Source organism: Peromyscus leucopus, chromosome 19, assembly GCF_004664715.2.
Source record: "Peromyscus leucopus breed LL Stock chromosome 19, UCI_PerLeu_2.1, whole genome shotgun sequence".
NCBI lineage: Eukaryota > Metazoa > Chordata > Mammalia > Rodentia > Cricetidae > Peromyscus > Peromyscus leucopus.
The window spans coordinates 24,052,412-24,064,644 of record NC_051079.1 but is presented as its reverse complement, the minus strand read 5'-3'; the positions used below and the strand labels follow the sequence as shown (position 1 = coordinate 24,064,644).

At 44.2% G+C, this 12,233-nt stretch overlaps 1 protein-coding gene across 1 annotated transcript in view; it reads right to left on the bottom strand.

The window, feature by feature from the left end:
• Positions 1-12,233, bottom strand: part of Kdm3b (lysine demethylase 3B) — a 62,836-nt gene that overhangs the window by 48,641 nt on the left and 1,962 nt on the right.

The window sequence follows — 12,233 nt, the reverse complement described above, 5'->3', positions numbered from 1 at the left end:
GACTAGAATTCAGGCTTGGGGACAAGGCTCTTTGAACCATTTCACTGTAATTTTTATTAATTTATTGATTTTGTGTATATGTGCAAGTATGAGTACATACATGGAGGACAACTTGTGGGAAACACTTCTCTCCTTCCACAGTGTGGATAAACTCAGGTCAACAGGCTTGGCAGCAAGCGGGTTTTATCTGCTGAGCCACCTCCCTGTTTCCCCACCCAGACAGGGTCTCGTGTCTCCACGCTGCCCTCAACTGGGATCACATGCATGTGTCATCACACCTGGCTTTAGGCAGTCCTGGGGATCCAACTCAGCTCTGTGCATGGTAGGCAGGAAAAGGATTATAAACTAACAAAAAACTAGAGGCTGGGGCGATGCTCAGTGTTAAGAGCACATGCTCTCTTGCAGAGGACCTGAGTTTGGTTCTTAGTACTCACCTCCAGCTCCACGGGATCTGGCACCCTTCTGGCTTACAAGCACCAAATACACATGTGGTGCTTATACATACAAACAAGAAAACATTCACACAAATAAATAAAATGAACCTTAAGAACCCAAAACATCAGGGCATGGTGGCACATTTACTCTCAGGACTGGGGAGGCAGAGGCAGATGGGTTTGAGGCCAGCTTGGTCTACAGACTGAGACTCCCCCTTCAACACTGAAAGAAGTAAAGACGAAGTGTCAATGGTGTTTAAATTCACTTTAGTGCCCTTAAAGTACAACAGATTTTTATAAACTCAAAACCAACAATAAGGGAAGGTGAGGTGGCCCAGTGGTGAAGAGGCTTGCCACCCAGCCTGGCACCTGAGTTCGATTCCCAGGGTACACATGGTACAAGGAGAAAATCACTTCCAGCAAATTGTCCTCTGACCTCCACATCATCATCATTTCCACACATGTGCAAATCTCCCCTCATACACAAATAAATGTAATTTAAAAACTTAAAAAGTGCTGGGTGTGGTACATGCCTTTAATCTCAGTACATGGAAGACAGAGACAGGTGGATCCCCAAGTTGGATGCCAGCCTATTCTACATAGCAAGTTCTAGACTAGCCGGCCAGGATTATACGCTGGGACCTGTCTCAAAACAAATACAATTTTAAAAATACTTCGAGTCTGATGAACTCTGATAGAAGTAATACCCGGCTTATGTCTGTCATGTAATCATCAGTCTGGACACTTGCTGCTTCTCAAAAGCACTTTTACTACAACTGGTAAGACTGTTGTTCATTTATCCACTCACTCAGAAACAGGGGGGCACCTCCGGGGTCTGAGAATGTCAAGGTAAATAAGGTAGGAGGACATCTCCCCAAGTGAGTGAGAGGAACGGAAAGCCTCGAGTCCCACAAAGGCAACAAACAGTAAAGCCCTATGACACTATGCTTGCTAGACTGAACTTTCAGACAGGTCACATCAGCAGAGAAGAATCCTCCCAGAAAGATCTGGTCTTCTGGGAGCGAAGCCGGACGGCAAGAGCCCAGCACAGAAGGACAATGACCAACGAAAGGAAATGTGTTGGCAAAGACGTCTCCTTTAACTGGTACAGCGTTTCTCTTTCCTAAGATATAGTTACTTTTAGGTATGCACACTTGAGTGCCGGTGCACAGGAAGGCAGAAGAGCTCCAGTGGTAGGAAGTTGTGAAGCTGTGGAGGAGACCGAACTCGGATCTTCTGCCAGAGCAGTATTTGCGTTCCACTGCTGGGCCATTTTTTTTCAGCACGTGAGTGTTAAGAACTGAACTCAGAGTCTCTGCAAGAGCAGGAGTGTTCTTAACCAGTGAGCCATCTCTCTAGGCTCTCTTGGTTTTGTTTTAGTTTTTTCTTTTTTTAAAAAAGACTTCTGGGCTGGAACATGGCTCAGCAGTTAAGAACATTGGCTGCTTTTCCAGAGGACCCAGGTTCAATCTCCAGCACCCACATGGCAGCTCATAACCATCTGTAACTCCAGTTCCAGAGGAATCCAATACCCTCACATGTCACTCAAGCAAAACATAAATGCACATAAAATAAAAAAATGTATTTCTATTTTTATTTATGTGGGGTTCTCCTGCATTTGTGCATGCATGGGTGCATGTGGTTGATTAACTCTGATAATGTGTCTTATGAGTGCAGATGCCTATAGAGTCCAGAAAGGACATCAGAACCCCTGGAGTTGGAGTGGTTGTGAGCCGCCTGATGTGGATGCTGGGAACTGAACTTAGGTCCTCTACAAGAGTGGGACAGGCTCTTAACCACTGAATCATCTCTGCAGCCTTTTTAAGTTTAGAGACAAGGTTTCTCTCTACAGCCCTGACTATCCTGGAACTTGACTATATAACAGCCCGGTCTTTAACTGATGAAATCCACCTTCCTGCCTCTGCCTCCTGACCGCTGGGATTAAAGGCGTGCACCACCACACCCAGACCAGTCCCCTTTGTTTCTAACATGCATTTGAACATCTTCACAAAGTTATCAATACTCTCTGGCAGCTACTAAAATCCACTACACTCTTTGTTATATGACTTTGCATTTTGTTTTGAGACGGGGTCTCATGGAGCCCAGCTGGCCTTACACCCACTACCTACTCAAGGCAGGCTTTGAACATTATCTTCTCGTCTCTATCTACATCGTGCTGGTATTACAGGCGTGTGTGTGCCAGCACACTCAGCTTCACTTTTGCTTATGTTTTATTCTTTTTAAAAATTGCTTTTTTTGCCGGGCGTTGGTGGCGCACGCCTTTAATCCCAGCACTCAGGAGGCAGAGCTAGGCGGATCTCTGTGAGTTCGAGGCCAGCCTGGGCTACCAAGTGAGTTCCAGGAAAGGCACAAAACTACACAGAGAAACCCTGTCTCGAAAAATCAAAAAAAAAAAAAAAAAAAAAAATTGCTTTTTTCTTCTTTGTATTTGTTTTGTTCTTTTGATGGATGGATTATACTATTTATTCATTCTTTTTCTTTTTACTATCCAGCTAAGAACAGTCCCTAGATGATTCTAAGTGTATGTTGTTTGTTCATAGAACTTGGAAGAACCATTGTTGTTCTAGCTTTAAAGTTAGCAGGGAAACATCACAGAGTAAGTTTTGGAAAGGCAATGCCACCTGGCAAAATAAACCGTTTAAACTGAAAATCAAAGTGAAATTACAAAGTATCTTTTTATTTGTTTATTTGTTTACTATGTATAGTGTTCTGTCTGCATGTACCCCTGCCCGCCACAAGAGGGCACCAGATCTCACTCAGTTCGGTTGTGAGCCACCATGTGGCTGCCAGGAACTGAACTCAGGATGTCTGGAAGAGCAGCCAGTGCTCTTTAAACTCTGAGCCATCTCTCCAGCCTTATAAAGTGTCTTACAATTACTTAGATGACTAAAATACAACAGATACTATGGAATAAACACAAACAAGTGTTAAAAAGTGACATTTAATAGATTAATGTGAAGACTCCCAAGACACGGGGATAAAAGAAAGTTGCAGATGTTCCACACCAGGTAGTTAAAAGAAGAACTGGGACAGAATGGGTTCCCATTTCCTTTCAGTAGCCAAGTCGTTAGTCCGGGCCCTAAGGCCCGCCTCCATCCATAGCTGACTGCTGATTGGTGCAGTTCATAATTGCAATGGCTTGGCTGTGCCTTGCCCAGGCCTTTGACAAGCCTTCTTCCTGTCTCCAGGCTCTTACATCCTATCTGTCCCCTCTTGCACTATGCTCTCGGGGTCTCACGGGGATGGTATGAACGTTGTTTAGGGCTGAGCACCCAGCCCTCAGTCACTCTCAGAACTTTCACTGCAGCTCACTGACAAGAGAGGTTTCTCTGATGATGGCTGAGAGCACCGTTTACCTGTGGGTATAAACATCTGACTTTTATCAGATGCCTTTCTTCAATGAATGCATCATTTATTATTTAGGTAATTAATTTTAAAGGGAAAAAATAACTTTGGATTAGGCTTAAAAGATAAACTATGGAGTGAAGGAACTGTAAGACCATTTACAAAGAAATCAAGTTGAACAAACCCCAGTAAGATGACATGACTGTAAAGTAGTCAGAGAAATTAGAGAGAAGAAAAGCGGACTGCGATGAGCGTCACAGAGTAAAGGAGATAAAGGTCAGTTGCTAAGACTCTGGACTTCTAGTTTCTCTTCCTATTTCTAATGTGAATTACGTGCAATGTCACAAAACGGTAGGATATATGGACAACTGAAGTGAGTGATGAAGCATGACTCCATGCTGCTATTTTCAATAACAATTTTCTCTTTACAGTTTATTTGGATTTCCAAGGATAACTTTCCATACCCACCTAATTAATACCATGGATATTAAATGGAATGCATTGGAGGTGACAGATAATCCGAATAAAAATTCAGATATGTACAGCATTTCGAGGCGCTGGGAAATCAATGTTAGGGAGGGGTTCGCACCCCGACTCCCCCATGTTTCCACCTAGCCTCTTGGAACCTCACTTCTTTGCCTATAAACAGGAACAAGGAGGGCCTCGGAGGATTGCCTGGAGGGTCGGCATCGTTCCCTAGGCAAGCTTGCTTTACTCACTGGTCATGGCATAAGTTGGTACAACCTTTAAGGGACAAGTGTCGGGGATGGTGGTGGATGCCTGTAAACCCTCCAGTCTACCAATCCTGAGAGACCAAAGCAGCAGTGGGAGGTCCAGGCCAGCTTAGGCTGAGACCCTGCCTCAAACAAGACAAGAAAATGTAAAAATATATCAAAAATCTTGCATGTTAATAATCTGGGGATACCACTCCTGCAATGACCTTAATTACTCTAAATACAAAGAAGTCTACTCAAAACTTCTCGTTACCAAGGTAGGCATGGTGGGACATGCCTGCAACCTCAGCATTCAGGAGGCTGAGACAGGAGAGAGCTCCCATAACCTGTTGTAGCTACACAGACACCCTACCTAAAATACAAAAAACAAAAAAACCAAACCCTCCAGCCCCTACCTGCCTGGTGTTGGGATTATAAGCATCAGCCACACCTACACCAGATTGGGGATGGAGCCCAGGACTTCATGCATGCTAGACAAGCGCTCTACTAACTGAGCGACATACCTAGCCCCAGAGTTTTGTTGGAGCTGAGGTCAATACATGTATACTGAATTCACTATGTAGCCAAATCTGGACTGAATTTGAAACGATCCTTTTGCCCAGCTGTGAGGAACACACACCACACCCAGTTTATCATTTTTTCCCCCTTTTGAGACCAGGTCTCAATTGTGCAGCCTCGGCTATCCTCAAATTTTATAGAAATCTCTCTGCCTATCTTACTTATCTTTTTGAAATAACATCATGTTGCTTAGGCTAGTCAAAACAAAACATTTGTCAGGCAGTGGCGGTGCACACCTTTGATCCCAGCACTCAAGAGGCAGAGGCAGGAGGATCTCTGAGTTCAAGGCCAACCTGGTCTACGGAGTGAGTTCTAGGAGAGCCAGGGCTACACAGAGAGACCTTGTGAAAACCAAACCAAAATAAAACAAAAAAACAAAGCTGGGCACGATAGTTCACACCTTTAACCTTAGCACTTGGGAGAGGGAGAGAGAGAGAGAGAGAGAGAGAGAGAGAGAGAGAGAGAGAGAGAGAGAGAGAGAGGAAGGAAGGAAGGAAGGAAGGAAGGAAGGAAGGAAGGAAGGAAGGAAGGAAGGAAGGAAGGAAGGAAGGAAGGAAGGAGAGGGAGAAAAGAAAAAAATCTAAGCTCAAACTGGGTATACTGGTGCCTACCTGTAATCCCAACAATCAGGAAGCTAAGGTGGGTGAATTGTCAGGGTTTGCCTGGACTACATGCTAGGCTATCCTAAAAAGGGAGCAGGAACACAGCATAGACCACAGAAAGCACCAGCCGAGTAAAGGCCCACAAAGTGAGGGCCGCTTGCTGTAAAGACCCCTGAGCCACACCCCATTTTCCTTGTGTAATTCTTCATAAGGCACGAATCCTTCTTACCCTGAGCAAATGAGAGGATTTTCATCTCTACAGGTATATCCTCCACTGTAAATTAATAACCTCGCATATCGATTTTCAAATCAATCTCCAGAGAATTTGGTTAGCGAGTCAGTCCCCTAGAGCCCCATTACCTACAAAGTCCCTAAAAATACGGCGCTTACCCTCCTGGAAAACTAAGAGGCCACAGCACTGAGTCACTACTACTTTTACCCATCTGGAGAACAAGAATAAAGGGCACTTCAGCACTGGGCATGCTGTGTTTTGGAGGGCTTAAAAGTCACCAACCTATCAAAGGCGGTGGAGAATTGAAGAGGAACAGGTGTCGAGTGTCCCCTGGGCCCAAGGCAGGAAAACCTACAGGCCCACCCACCACAGCTGGTGTTAAAAACACCCCCAGAAAATGTTCCTTACCTCCTGTTCCGGGTCTATTTGTGAAGGGGGGACTAAGTCAACCAGAACAAGCTAGGAGAACACACAAGTGCTTACAAGCTCTTGGCAGATGAGAACCGAGTGCTGTGGATGCCTGGTAAACAAATGGGCGTTAAGAGGAAAGATCTAGCTTGGAGGGTAGGCAGCACACACCTACCCCACCAGGAGGGCAGCACACACCTACCCCCCAGGAGGGCAGCACACACCTACCCCCCAGGAGGGCAGCACACACCTACCCCCCAGGAGGGCAGCACACACCTACCCCCCAGGAGGGCAGCACACACCTACCCACCAGGAGGGCAGCACACACCTACCCCACCAGGAGGGCAGCACACACCTACCCCACCAGGCCAAGGCCAGCCTGGCTGGTTACAAAGTTCCAGACCAGTCAAGGACACATTCAATGCTCTGCTTTAAATACAAAAACAAAACCCAGCCAGGCATGGTCGGGCAGCATGGGGGAGGCAGGGGGAGGTTAGGCGCTGGCCAGCTGCAGGCCAGCCAAGACTACAAAGTGAGACCCTGTCTCAAAAAGCCAACCAACCAAAACTGCAAACCCAGACCAAACCAGACAATGCAGGAAGAAGGAAAGCCCTGACTGTGTGAAGGAAGGAAAGTCACTGCTGGACAGTGCGGTGGGGGTGGGCATGTTGTCCAACTTTGAAACGATGATGGGCTGCAAAGACAGGGCCTTTAAACTGGGCAGCAGAGCACACCAGATATTTCAGCACTTGGGAAACTAAGGCAAGGGGTTCTCAAATTCCAGGCTATCCTGGGCTACACAGCAACATCTTTATTAGTTTATTTTGGTTTTGCTGGCCTACAACACACTATATAGCTCAGTGTGGCCTCAAATTCCTCCTCCTCAGGCCTCTGCTGGGATTGAAGCCATTCACTACACCCTAGGCAAAGCAAAGTTTCTTTAAAAATATGAACAGGACCGGGCGGTGGTGGCACACGCCTTTAATCCCAGCACTCGGGAGGCAGAACCAGGCGGATCTCTGTGAGTTCGAGGCAAGCCTGGTCTACAAAGTGAGTTCCAGGAACGGCACAAAACTACACTGAGAAACCCTGTCTCGAAAAACAAAAACAACAACATCATATATATATATGAGAACAGGAGCCAAGAGTGGTGATGCATTCTCTTAATCCCAGAACTCAGAGGCAGGATCTCTGTGGAGTCTAGGCCAGCTTGGTGTACACATCAAGTTCCTGGTCTACATACTGAGTTGCATACTGAGACCCTGTCTCAAAAAAAAAAAAAAAAGGGTAGAAGCCTGGTGGTGGTGGCGCATGTCTTTAATCCCAGCAGGCGAATTTCTGAGTTCAAGGACAGCCAGGGCTACACAGAGGAACCCTGTCTCAAAAAAACAAACAAACAAACAAACAAACAAACAAATAAACAAAAAGGAGCTCTGGAGTTAGGATGATAGGCATTCTTAGAGGGGATCCAATTAAACAGTACACAATCTTAGCGTTCGGATGAGCAGAATCTCATTTAAAGCTACTCTCCAAAAGTCTAGAAAGCATAGGCTTGCATCACCATGCCCAGTTTATCTAAAACTCCAAACTGGGTGTGGTGGCTCACACCTGAAAGGCAGAGGCAGGAGGATCTCAGCATTTGAGGCCAGTTTGGCCTATAAGGAGTTCCTGGACAACCAAGGTGACACAGTGAGACTGTCTCAAAAACAATACAGCTCTCTAAACATATACTGGGGCTGTATTGGGGCTGGAGAGATGGCTCAGTGGTTAAGAGCACCGGCTGTTCTTCCAGGGGTCCTGAGTTCAATTCCCAGCAACCACATGGTGGCTCACAACCATCTGTAATGAGATCTGGCGCCCTCTTCTGACCTATAAGCATATGTGCAGATAAAACACTGTATACATAATAAATAAATCTTTAAACATATATTGATCCACAAAATATATTTTATTTACACATAGGCAAAACATACATTAACACAAAAATAAGTCCTAAAAGTGACAAAATGGGGGGCGGGACCATGACTGGGGTAGGGAGCAGGGGATAGCAGTAGGGGTGTGCAGCACGGGAGAGTACTTGGGAGAGTACTTGGGGGAGTACTTAGGAGAGTACTTAGGAGAGTACTTAGGCTTGACCTCCAGCATCAAACCACAAACTCTATTACAATCAGAGCTGACAATTCTAGAAGTAGGTAGAAAGTAGAAATAGTAGTTTGTACACTGGAGAAACGTATGATCCTGGACCTGATTATAATGACATCATCTAGAGACACAGTGGGGAAGCAGGTATTTCATGGTTCACTCTCCCTACTCTGGCACAAAGAGAAAAGGTTGCTGTAAAAATACTAGGCGGCTTAGTATGGTGGCCCAGGCCTCTAATTCTAGTATTCCAGAGGTAGAGGCAAGTGCATCTCTGTGAGTCTGAAGTCAGCCTTATCTACATAGTGCCAGGTCAGCCAGTGATATAGTGAGACCCTGCATGAAAAAAAACAAAAAACAAAAAACACGGGGGTGGGGTGGGGGGTGTAGATACACTTTCTTTCATTCCTCATAGAAGACTTCCAACTTTCAGATACAAGTCATTGGTACTAGCCAGAACAATGCTACAATATAGACCTCAAATCATAACACAGGGAACATTTTAGAGCCATTCTTACCCTGAAACAGAAATGAAAGATTCAAAATTCAACATTAAAGCAGATACCCTTTAGTCCTTCTTGCAAGTCTGGAAAGCTGAGGCAGCTGTGATAGTCAAAACAAACTAATGCTACACTTAGAGCAAAATTCAGTCCTACCACCCTGCAACAACAAAGGCTTTGGTCAACACATTGGTAGGACCACAACTGATTAGACAGTAGGAAAAAAGAAAAGGGCAAATCAGATTTTATAGCCAATGAAAAAACATCAGGTGAATGGAAGGTCCAAAGATTATAAATAAAGCGAGTCAGGAGAGGTGGAAAATGCCTCTGATGCTAACTAGCACTTGAGTTCACCAGCCTGGTCTACAGAATGAGTTCCAAGCACACCATGGATCCATATATAGTGGGCATGTCTCAAAAAAGAAAAAAGAGGAAGCCAGGTGTTGGTGGCGCATGCCTTTAATCCCAGCACTCAGGAGGCAGAGGCAGGCAGATCTCTGTGAGTTCAAGGCCAGCCTGGTCGACAGAGTGAGTTCCAGATCTAGAGTTCTAGAGCTGCTTGTTTGGTGTGTGGTTTTGTTTTTGTTTTGAGACAGGGTATTACTCTGTAGCCCAGGGAGGCCTTAAACTCATGTTGATCCTCCTGCTTCAGCCTCCCAAACACTGGGATTACAGGCATGATCTACTACCATCCTGTTAACATTTTTCCTGTAGAGCAAAGCAACATATGGACTAAGTCAAAAGAAAAATAGGCTGGGCAGTGATGACCCACGCCTTTAATCCTGGCACCTGGGAGGCAGGGACAGGTGGATCTCTGTGAGTTCAAGGCCAGCCTGGTCTACAAAGTGAGTTCTAGAACAGCCAAGGCTATACAGAGAAACTCTATCTCAAAAACAAACAAACAAAAAGTATACGATTATGATTACAATATACTAGAGAGGTAATACAAGTTAATAACCAGCCTGGCAGTGGTGACACACGCCTTTAATCCCAGCACTCAGGAGGCAGAGGCAGGTAGATCTCTGTGAGTTTGAAGCCAGCCTGGTCTACAAAGCAAGTTCCAGACTAGCCAGAGCTGTAACACAGAGAAATCTTGTTTCGAAAAGGGTTAATAACCATATAAAGAATTCAGAATAAAAAATAATAATAACAACTCATTCCTCAAGAGAGCAAAAGATGCATAAATAGGAAGGAAGAGGAGGAAATACATCCAGATAAAGACTAGTAGTCATGAAAATGTTAGATACTATTTCTCACCCCTAGACTGGCAACAATAAAGAGGAAGGAAAACAAGAACTACACCACTGTTTGTGAGACTATGAAACATCTTAATATGAGTGGAAAATAACCATGTATTACTTAATGAAATAAAAGTGCTTATACTCAACAATCTCACTCTTGGATGCCTAAAATACACAAAAGAAACATGGATCACAAAACAAACAAAACACAAGGTATACTAAGGACAGATTAGTTTATTTAGTGCCCCTCCAAAGAAGACTTTAAATAAAGTGGATGTCCACCAAGAGAAAAAAGGAAATTACTAAATCACGGCACACTCATTCTATAAAATATGAAAGAGTTATAAGAAATGATGAAGGTCTGGGAGTGTTGCTCAGTGGTACAGGTCCTACCTAGTATATACGGCTCCTGGGAGGGTTGAGGAGAGCTGGGAAGTGCTTACAGTATAGATGGCTAGTGATGTACAGCTGCCTTTAACTCCAGGTCCAGAGGATCAAACACCCTCTTCTGACCTTCTCAGGTACCAGGCATGCACACGGCACACATGCACATATGCAGGCAAAGACACCCGTACACAGAAAATGAAAGACGTGTTTTGGCGCTTTTTTTTTTTTTTTTTGTAAAGAGCTGGTAGCAGATATTTTGTAGTTTAAAAAAAAAAAAAAAAAAAAAAAAGCCAGCCGCTGTAGAGACGAGCTTTGCAGGTGTTACAGGTGTATTAAAGCCAGGGCCTGGCACACCCACTGCGTGTGCTCACGCCCTAGCCTCTTCCCACAGCTGTTGCATGTACGAGTATTTTTCTTAAAGGACAAAACTATATTCTTCCTTGGTAAGGTGGAGCTGGCAGAGTCAAGACTGCTGTGCTCTCGTGTCTAGAACTTCGTTTAACATTCTGTAAATAGTTGTACTTTTATAACCAAGAGGAAAATCCATGGTATTTTTGTCTGGGGATCTATATATGTAATGGTCTGAAAGACTCTGGAGCTTGCATGGACCAATAATTATTTAGGAACTCAACGTGTACAACTAGATTAAGAAATAAGATAAATGCAAAATCCACTGATCTTGCAGCATATTAAACACACACAAAAGATCTATTTTGAACTACAAAGTCACTATTCCAAGAGAAGCAGAGGAGAAAAACTGGGTTTGTATCTGGTTAAAAAATCAGCAGTTGCTTGCCAAAGAGAAGTTTGCTGTTGAACACACCCACTCTTACGACCCTCACCAACAAATTTCCAAGGAAATAGAGTATTGGTTTTCATTTTTTCCACATCATACCTTAAGGCAGCACATGGTATTGGTAATGAAATCAAAAAAGTTTCATTAAGTGTACCACCAATATACTCTGAAGTATTTCGGGGTCAAAAAGTATTTAGAAAGAGGGTATTAATGAAGCCTGAAATTGAGAAATGTGTTTTCAATCACTTCAGAAATTCATTCATCCAACCCTTAATTACTCATCCTTAACAGGGGGCGCCCTGCTATGCATTACTCAAAACCAAGCACGCCTGAAAACCTCTTACACATAACTGAAAGAAAATCTGCCCAATCACAGGACAGCTGCTGGCAAACTCCACCCTTGAGTACAGGAAGAACACTTTTGATTGGAAGATAGTTGTGTTTACTACAAGTGTGGTGCAAATTGGAAAGGTCCACATGCCCAGAGTCCAAAGACATTCTCGTCAATGAGAAAGCCAAACAAAACGGCAAATCCAGATTCCTCACGAATCCCCGTCTTTAACAGAACTCCAATGTAACAGTAATTCTAGAACAGTTCTGCAAGAAGGTTAAAAAAAAAAAAAAAAAACCTTAAAGGCCCAGAGCTTTGCTGTGACTGCTCTCTTATATATGTCCCTGGATAAAAGTACAAGACATGCACAAATATATTCACCAAACCTACCTTTGCTTCCATATCACATTGTGCCATACAAGACCTCAACACCGTTGTAAGAACACCTTGCTTTTTTCCAAGAATCATTGCAAGTGTTTAGTTGGGTGGAAAATCCACTTCCACT